The sequence below is a fragment of the Oryzias latipes genome, chromosome 1 (assembly GCF_053564925.1).
Source record: "Oryzias latipes strain Hd-rR chromosome 1, Olatipes_Hd-rR_3.1".
Taxonomy (NCBI): Eukaryota; Metazoa; Chordata; class Actinopteri; order Beloniformes; family Adrianichthyidae; genus Oryzias; species Oryzias latipes.
This window is the reverse complement of record NC_136237.1, coordinates 26,598,789-26,609,392: the sequence shown is the minus strand read 5'-3', so window position 1 is coordinate 26,609,392 and position 10,604 is coordinate 26,598,789.

The following is a 10,604-nucleotide window of genomic DNA, read 5'->3' as shown; positions in this document are numbered from 1 at the left end:
AGTTAATGAAAAAATGGCTGAACTGTTGAAAATTTAAAGATGTTGCTATAATGGCTAAAAGTGCTAGCATTGGAATCAGCATCATCAACTGACTCAAAAAAACACATTGTTTGAGAGTATCATATTGGTAAAAGCTACATGTTCAAGGTTGATAAAAAATCCACTTTTTTCAAAATGACGGCTTTTCTATTGATTTTATCTCCATAGCAACCATTTTATTTTTGGGTCACCGGGGGATGACGAACCAATCGACGTCAGTTTCAGACAAATCGGAAAAAGTAAACCTTTGGACGTCCTTAGCAACGAAGTTTGTTTGCTAACCACGCCCACATTCCTTATATGTCCAGATCCAGTGAATTTCAATATGTTCAGTTCCAGCCATGGATTAAGTTTATTGCAATATTTGCTTCAGATTTTGTCATAAAAAGGCCACCAACAATAGGTTGTGTCGACATCCCATAATGATTTCTAAACTTATTTTATAGTCCAAAGCCTTGTGATCATTTTAATGTTTGAACGGTGTCTCTAGCTACAAGTATGTTGAAGTTATATTTGTTTAAAGAAACAAAGGCTTCAGATTTGAAAAACACAAAATGGCTGCCAAACAGTCTCCATCCCATAATGCCTTCAAACCTTGATGTTGTATTCCAAAGCACTGATCATTTGACAGTAAAAGTGGAGTCACATCCTGCAGCAAGGGACATTCTGGCAAATGCTGAGCCTCAAGATAAGTTCTCTCAACTATGCATGTGCCATAAAAGTTAGCACACTCATCCACGTATAATGAATGTGATAAATGGATCATCAGCTAGCTAGCTGAATGACACAGCATTATTTTGTCATTTAACCACTAACACGTATGGTGTAACAACATGATAGTCACTTCTCGTAACAGCCACCTAACTCATGGTTTGGGAATCAACACTTCCCGTGAGCCGTAGAGGCCGTGGGCGGGGCTAGGATTTTCAATGTATTTCAATGAAGCAAAAAATCCTGAAATATCCTAAAATATCTTAAAAAGTACAAGGATTTGAAAAGCCAAAAGTCATAGCAGTAATAAGATGAAACAGCTGAACATTTTAAAAGTTGAACGGTTAAAATAAGTTAAAAATTGTAGAAGGAGTTAAGTGCCGAAAAACTGCGGAAGATAGCATAACATGACATAACAAATGTAACACTAGAAGGAGCTGCATTTCCAGAAGAAAATGCAGGGTTGAATGCTGTACTGCTGAATGAAAGCTGAATTAGCTGAAGAAATGGCTGAACTGTACTGGAAGATCCATGAAAAGTTAAAGGTGCAAAAGTCCTAGCAGGAATAAGATGAAAAAGTTGAACATTGTAATAGTAGAATGGCTGAAATAGGTCAAAATTTGTAGGACTTAAGCATGAAAGGTGAAATTGTTGAAAAAATGGCTGAATTGTTGAAAATTTGAAGATGTTGCTAAAATGGCTAAAAGTACTAGCATTGGAATCAGCATCATCAACTGACTCCAAAAAACAAGTTGTTTGAGAGTATTATATTGGTAAAAGCGACATGTTCTAAGTTGATAGAAAATCCACTCTTTTCAAAATGGCGGCTTTTCTATTGATTTTATCTCCATAGCAACCATTTTATGTTTGGGTCACTTGGAGATGAGTAACAAATCAACGTCGGTTTCAGACAAATCGGAAAAAGTAAACCTTTGGACGTCCTTAGCAACGAAGTTTGTTTGCTAACCACGCCCACATTCCTTATATGTCCAGATCCAGTGAATTTCAATATGTTCAGTTCCAGCCATGGATGAAGTTTATTGCAACATTTGCTTCAGATTTTGTCAAAAAATGCCCACCATACAGTAGGTTGTGTTGCCATCCCATAATAATTTCAAAACGTATGTTGAAGTCCAAAGCCTTGTGAGCATTTCAATGTTTGAACGGTGCCTCTAGCTGAAAGCATGTTAAAGTTATAATGCTTGAAAGCAACAAATGTTTTCAAGGATTCTCCATGTATTTAAATGAAGCAAATCTTGGAAATCTTGGAAAATCCTGGAAAATCTTGGAATATCTTGAAAAGTTCAAAGATTTGAAAGACTAAAAGTCATAGCTGAAAGGAATAAGCTGAAAAGGTTGAACATTGTAATAGTAGAAGGATTAAAATACGTGAAAGTTTGAAGAAGTTTAAAATTGCCTCACATTTTGGCACAAAATGGCCGCCAAACTGTAGGTGGTGTTGCCATCCCATAATAATTTTGAGCCTTATGTTGAAGTCCAAAACCTTGTGAACATTTCAATATTTGAACGGTGTCTCTAGCCAAAAGAATGTTAAAGTTACAATTGTTTAAAGAAGCAAAGGTGTGGCCAATGGAGCAAAAAGATTGGAAAATCTGGGAATATCCGGGAATATCTGGAAAAGTTCAAGGATTTGAAGGACCAAAAGTCATAGCTGAAAGAATAAGCTGAAAGGGTTGAACATTGTAATAGTAGAATGGTAAAAATAGGTGAAAGTTTGAAGAAGTTTAAAATTGCCTCACATTTTGGCACAAAATGGCCGCCAAACTGTAGGTGGTGTTGCCATCCCATAATAATTTTGAGCCTTATGTTGAAGTCCAAAACCTTGTGAACATTTCAATATTTGAACGGTGTCTCTAGCCAAAAGAATGTTAAAGTTACAATTGTTTAAAGAAGCAAAGGTGTGGCCAATGGAGCAAAAAGATTGGAAAATCCGGGAATATCCGGGAATAAATGGAAAAGTTCAGGGATTTGAAGGACCAAAATGTCATAGCTAGAATAAGATGAAAGAGCTGAACATTTTCATAGTCGAACGGTTAAAACAGGTGAAAAATTGTAGAAGGAGTTTAACTGTGAACTTCTGAACGAAAAATTCTCCATGTATTTCAATGGAGCAAAAATTCCCGGAAAACCTGGAATATCTTAAAAAGTAAAAGGATTTGAAAAACCAAAAGTCATAGCAGAAATAAGATGAAAGAGATGAACATTTTAATAGTAGAATGGTTAAAATAGGTAAAAAATTGTAGAAGTAGTTAAACGCCAAAAAACGGCGGAAGATACTATAATAATAATAAATAAAGAGAAACAGGAAAACAAAGGGTTGAATGCTTTACAGCATTCAACCAACTAGAAGGAGCTGCATTTCCAGAAGAAAATGCAGGGTTGAATGCTGTATTGCTGAAAGAAAGCTTAATTTGTAAAAGAAATGGCTGAACTGAGCTGAAAGAGCTCAACATTTTAAAAGTAAAATGGTTAAAATAGGTGAAAACCTGTAAAAAAGGTTAAGCACAAGTATTCCCTATGTAATTTAATGGAGCATAAATCCTGGAAAATCCTGGAATATCTTAAAAAGTTCAATGATTTGAATGACCAAAAGTAATAACTGTAATAAGTTGAAAGAGTTGAACATTTTAAAAGTAAAATAGTAAAAATTTTTGAAGCGTCCGAACTGGGTGTCGAACCGGGCGCCTCGTGCATCATAACTTCCCAATGCATTTTAATAGGGCAAAAATTCCCGGAAAAACTGGAATATCTTAAAAAGTACAAGGATTAGAAGTACCAGAAGTCATAGCAATAATAAGCTGAAAAAGCTGAACATTTTAAAAGTTGAATGGTAAAAATCGGTTAAAAATTGTAGAAGTAGTTAAGTGTCAAAAAACGGCGGAAGATAGTATAAATAATAATAATAATAATAAATAAAGAGAAACAGGAAAACAAAGGGTTGAATGCTTTATAGCATTCAACCAATAAAGAGAAACAGGAAAACAAAGGGTTGAATGCTTTATAGCATTCAACCAACTAGAAGGAGCTGCATTTCCAGAAGAAAATGCAGGGTTGAATGCTGTATTGCTGATAGAAAGCTTAATTTGTAAAAGAAATGGCTGAACTGAGCTGAAAGAGCTCAACATTTTAAAAGTAAAATGGTTAAAAAAGGTGAAAACCTGTAAAAAAGGTTAAGCACAAATATTCCCTATGTATTTTAATGGAGCAAAAATCCTGCAAAATCTCGGAATATCTTAAAAATTTTAATGATTTGAATGACCAAAAGTAATATCTGTAATAAGTTGAAAGAGTTGAACATTTAAAAAGGTGAATGGTAGAAAAATTTCAAGTGTCCGAACCGGGTGTCGATCCGGGAACCTCTTGCACCATAACTTTCCAATGCATTTTAATAGGGCAAAAATTCCCGGAAAAACTGGAATATCTTAAAAAGTACAAGGATTAGAAGTACCAAAAGTCATAGCAATAATAAGCTGAAAGAGCTGAACATTTTAAAAGTTGAATGGTAAAAATAGGTTAAAAATTGTAGAAGTAGTTAAGTGTCAAAAAACGGCGGAAGATAGTATAAATAATAATAATAATAATAAATAAAGAGAAACAGGAAAACAAAGGGTTGAATGCTTTACAGCATTCAACCAATAAAGAGAAACAGGAAAACAAAGGGTTGAATGCTTTACAGCATTCAACCAATAAAGAGAAACAGGAAAACAAAGGGTTGAATGCTTTACAGCATTCAACCAATAAATAAAGAGAAACAGGAAAACAAAGGGTTGAATGCTTTACAGCATTCAACCAACTAGAAGGAGCTGCATTTCCAGAAGAAAATGCAGGGTTGAATGCTGTATTGCTGAATGAAAGCTGAATTTGCTAAAGAAATGGCTGAACAGAGCTGGAAGAGTTCAACATTTTAAAAGTAGAATGGTAAAAGTGGGTAAAAAACTGTATAAGAAGTTAAGCGATAAGATTTCCCATGTATTTTATTGAAGTAAAAATCCTCGAATATCTTTAAAAGTTCAAAAATTTGGGGAAAAAAAAGTCATAGCGGGAATAAGCTGAAAAAGTTGAACATTGTAATAGTAGAATTGCTAAAATAGGTCATAATTTGTAGAAGGAGTTAAGCATGAAAGCTGAAATTGTTGAAAAAGTGCATGTACTGTTGAAAATTTGAAGATGTTGCTAAAATGGCTAAAAGTGCTAGCATTGGAATCAGCATCATCAACTGACTCGAAAAAAACGTTGTTTGAGAGTATCATATTGGTAAAAGCTACATTTTCTAAGTTGATAGAAAATCCACTCTTTTCAAAATGGCGGCTTTTGTATTGATTTCATCTCTATAGCAACCATTTTATGTTTGGGTCGCCTGGAGATGAGGAACAAATCAACTTCGGTTTTAGATGAATCGGTAAAAGTAAACTTTTGGACGTCCTTAGCAACGAAGTTTGTTGGCTAACCACGCCCACATTCCTTATATGTCCAGATCCAGTGAATTTCAATATGTTCAGTTCCAGCCATGGATGAAGTTTATTGCAATATTTGCTTCAGATTTTGTCAGAAAATGCCCACCAAACAGTAGGTTGTGTTGCCATCCCATAATAATTTCAAAACGTATGTTGAAGTCCAAAGCCTTGTGAGCATTTCAATGTTTGAACGGTGCCTCTAGCTGAAAGCATGTTAAAGTTATAATGCTTGAAAGCAACAAAGGTTTTCAAGGATTCTCCATGTAATTAAATGAAGCAAAAATCTTGGAAAATCCTGGAAAATCTTTGAATATCTTGAAAAGTTCAAAGATTTGAAAGACTAAAAGTCGTAGCTGAAAGGAATAAGCTGAAAAGGTTGAACATTGTAATAGTAGAAGGATTAAAATAGGTGAAAGTTTGAAGAAGTTTAAAATTGCCTCACATTTTGGCACAAAATGGCCGCCAAACTGTAGGTGGTGTTGCCATCCCATAATAATTTTGAACCTTATGTTGAAGTCCAAAACCTTGTGAACATTTCAATATTTGAACGGTGTCTCTAGCCAAAAGAATGTTAAAGTTACAATTGTTTAAAGAAGCAAAGGTGTGGCCAATGGAGCAAAAACATTGGAAAATCCAGGAATATCCGGGAATAAATGGAAAAGTTCAGGGATTTGAAGGACCAAAATGTCATAGCTAGAATAAGATGAAAGAGCTGAACATTTTCATAGTCGAACGGTTAAAATAGGTGAAAAATTGTAGAAGGAGTTTAACTGTGAACTTCTGAACGAAAAATTCTCCATGTATTTCAATGGAGCAAAAATTCCCGGAAAACCTGGAATATCTTAAAAAGTAAAAGGATTTGAAAAACCATAAGTCATAGCAGAAATAAGATGAAAGAGATGAACATTTTAAAAGTTGAACGGTAAAAATCGGTTAAAAATTGTAGAAGGAGTTAAGTGCCGAAAAACGGCGGAAGATAGCATAAGAGGAAAACAAATGTAACACTAGAAGGAGCTGCATTTCCAGAAGAAAATGCAGGGTTGAATGCTGTACTGCTGAATGAAAGCTGAATTAGCTGAAGAAATGGCTCAACTGTACTGGAAGAACCATGAAAAGTTAAAGGTGCAAAAGTCCTAGCAGGAATAAGCTGAAAAAGTTGAACATTGTAATAGTAGAATGGCTGAAATAGGTCAAAATTTGTAGGTCTTAAGCATGAAAGCTGAAATTGTTGAAAAAATGGCTGAATTGTTGAAAATTTGAAGATGTTGCTAAAATGGCTAAAAGTACTAGCATTGGAATCAGCATCATCAACTGACTCCAAAAAACACGTTGTTTGAGAGTATTATATTGGTAAAAGCTACATGTTCTAAGTTGATAGAAAATCCACTCTTTTCAAAATGGCGGCTTTTCTATTGATTTTATCTCCATAGCAACCATTTTATGTTTGGGTCGCCTGGAGATGAGGAACAAATCAACGTCGGTTTCAGATGAATCGGAAAAAGTAAATTTTTGGACGTCCTTAGCAACGAGCTTTGTTTGCTAACCACGCCCACATTCCTTATATGTCCAGATCCAGTGAATTTCAATATGTTCAGTTCCAGCCATGGATGAAGTTTATTGCAACATTTGCTTCAGATTTTGTCAAAAAATGCCCACCAAACAGTAGGTTGTGTTGCCATCCCATAATAATTTCAAAACGTATGTTGAAGTCCAAAGCCTTGTGAGCATTTCAATGTTTGAACGGTGCCTCTAGCTGAAAGCATGTTAAAGTTATAATGCTTGAAAGCAACAAAGGTTTTCAAGGATTCTCCATGTATTTAAATGAAGCAAAAATCTTGGAAAATCCTGTAAAATCTTGGAATATCTTGAAAAGTTCAAAGATTTGAAAGACTAAAAGTTGTAGCTGAAAGGAATAAGCTGAAAGGGTTGAACATTGTAATAGTAGAAGGATTAAAATACGTGAAAGTTTGAAGAAGTTTAAAATTGCCTCACATTTTGGCACAAAATGGCCGCCAAACTGTAGGTGGTGTTGCCATCCCATAATAATTTTGAACCTTATGTTGAAGTCCAAAACCTTGTGAACATTTCAATATTTGAACGGTGTCTGTAGCCAAAAGAATGTTAAAGTTACAATTGTTTAAAGAAGAAAAGGTGTGGCCAATGGAGCAAAAACATTGGAAAATCTGGGAATATCCAGGAATATCTGGAAAAGTTCAAGGATTTGAAGGACCAAAAGTCATAGCTGAAAGGAATAAGATGAAAAGGTTGAACATTGTAATAGTAGAATGGTAAAAATAGGTGAAAGTTTGAAGAAGTTTAAAATTGCCTCACATTTTGGCACAAAATGGCCGCCAAACTGTAGGTGGTGTTGCCATCCCATAATAATTTTGAACCTTATGTAGAAGTCCAAAACCTTGTGAACATTTCAATATTTGAACGGTGTCTCTAGCCAAAAGAATGTTAAAGTTACAATTGTTTAAAGAAGCAAAGGTGTGGCCAATGGAGCAAAAAGATTGGAAAATTCAGGAATATCCGGGAATAAATGGAAAATATTCAGGGATTTGAAGGACCAAAATGTCATAGCTTGAATAAGATGAAAGAACTGAACATTTTCATAGTCGAACGGTTAAAATAGGTGAAAAATTGTAGAAGGAGTTTAACTGTGAACTTCTGAACGAAAAATTCTCCATGTATTTCAATGGAGCAAAAATTCCCGGAAAACCTGGAATATCTTAAAAAGTAAAAGGATTTGAAAAACCAAAAGTCATAGCAGAAATAAGCACAAAGAGATGAACATTTTAAAAGTTGAATGGTTAAAATAGGTTAAAAATTGTAGAAGTAGTTAAGTGCCAAAAAACGGCGGAAGATACTATAAGATGCGATAATAATAACTAGAAGGAGCTGCATTTCCAGAAGAAAATGCAGGGTTGAATGCTGTATTGCTGAATGAAAGCAGAAATATTATGAAAAAGCTGAACATTTTAAAAGTATAATGTCTAAAATAGGTCAAACATTGTAGAAGGAGTTAAGCGTGAAAGCTGAAATTGTTGAAAAAATGGATGTACTGTTGAAAATTTGAAGATGATGCTAAAATGGCTAAAAGTGCTAGCATCAGCATCATCAACTGACTCAAAAAACCACATTGTTTAAGAGTGTCATGTTGGTAAAAGCTACATGTTCTAAGTTGACGGAAAAATCCACTTTTTTCAAAATGGCGGCTTTTCTATTAATTTTATCTCCATAGCAACCATTTTATGTTTGGGTCGCCTGGGGATGACGAACAGATTGACGTCAGTTTCAGACAAATCGGAAAAAGTAAACCTTTGGACGTCCTTAGCAACGAAGTTTGTTTGCTAACCACGCCCAAATTCCATATATGTCCAGATCCAGTGAATTTCAATATGTTCAGTTCCAGCCATGGATGAAGTTTATTGCAATATTTGCTTCAGATTTTGTCATAAAATGGCCACCAAACAGTAGTTTGTGTCGACATCCCATAATGATTTCTAAACGTATTTTATAGTCCAAAGCCTTGTGATCATTTAAATGTTTGAACGGTGTCTCTAGTTACAAGTATGTTGAAGTTATAATGGTTGAAAGAAACAAAGGTTTGCTAGGATTTTTTTTCAATGTATTTCAATGAAGCAAAAAATCCTGAAATATCCTAAAATATCTTAAAAAGTACAAGGATTTGATAAACCAAAAGTCATAGCAGTAATAAGATGAAAGAGCTGAACATTTTAAAAGTTGAACGGTTCAAATAGGTTAAAAATTGTAGGAGGAGTTAAGTGCCGAAAAACGGCGGAAGATAGCATAAGAGGAAAACAAATGTAACACTAGAAGGAGCTGCATTTCCAGAAGAAAATGCAGGGTTGAATGCTGTATTGCTGAATGAAAGCAGAAATATGATGAAAAAGCTGAACATTGTAAAAGTAGAATGTCTAAAATAGGTCAAACATTGTAGAAGGAGTTAAGCATGAAAGCTAAAAAAATGTTGAAAAAATGGCTGAAATGTCCTGGAAAATCCTGGAATATTTTGAAAAATTAAAGGACCAAAAGTCAAAGGTGAACATTGTAAAAGTAGAATGACCAAAACAGGTCAAAATTTGTAGACGGAGTTAAGCATGAAAGCTGAAATTGTTGAAAAAATGGATGTACTGTTGAAAATTTGAAGATGATGCTAAAATGGCTAAAAGTGCTAGCATCAGCATCATCAACTGACTCAAAAAAACACATTGTTTAAGAGTGTCATGTTGGTAAAAGCTACATGTTCTAAGTGGACAGAAAATCCACTTTTTTCAAAATGGCGGCTTTTCTATTGATTTTATCTCCATAGCAACCATTTTATGTTTGGGTCGCCTGGGGATGACGAACAGATTGACGTCAGTTTCAGACAAATCGGTAAAAGTAAACCTTTGGACGTCCTTAGCAACGAAGTTTGTTTGCTTACCACGCCCACATTCCATATATGTCCAGATCCAGTGAATTTCAATATGTTCAGTTCCAGCCATGGATGAAGTTTATTGCAATATTTGCTTCAGATTTTGTCATAAAATGGCCACCAAACAGTAGTTTGTGTCGACATCCCATAATGATTTCTAAGTGTATTTTATAGTCCAAAGCCTTGTGATCATTTTAATGTTTGAACAGTGTCTTTAGCTACAAGTATGTTGAAGTAATAATGGTTGAAAGAAACAAAGGTTTGCAAGGATTTTTTTCAATGTATTTCAATGAAGCAAAAAATCCTGAAATATCCTAAAATATCTTAAAAAGTACAAGGATTTGAAAAACCAAAAGTCATAGCAGTTATAAGATGAAAGAGCTGAACATTTTAAAAGTTGAACGGTTCAAATAGGTTAAAAATTGTAGGAGGAGTTAAGTGCCGAAAAACGGCGGAAGATAGCATAAGAAGAAAACAAATGTAACACTAGAAGGAGCTGCATTTCCAGAAGAAAATGCAGGGTTGAATGCTGTATTGCTGAATGAAAGCAGAAATATGATGAAAAAGCTGAACATTGTAAAAGTAGAATGTCTAAAATAGGTCAAACATTGTAGAAGGAGTTAAGCATGAAAGCTGAAATCGTTCAAAAAAATGGCTGAACTGCCTGCAAAATCCTGAAATATTTTGAAAAGTTAAAGGACCACAAGTCAAAGGTGAACATTGTAAAAGTAGAATGACCAAAACAGGTCAAAATTTGTAGACGGAGTTAAGCATGAAAGCTGAAATTGTTGAAAAAATGGATGTACTGTTGAAAATTTGAAGATGATGCTAAAATGGCTGAAAGTGCTAGCATCAGCATCATCAACTGACTCAAAAAACCACATTGTTTAAGAGTATCATATTGGTAAAAGCTACATGTTTTAAGTTGACAGAAAATC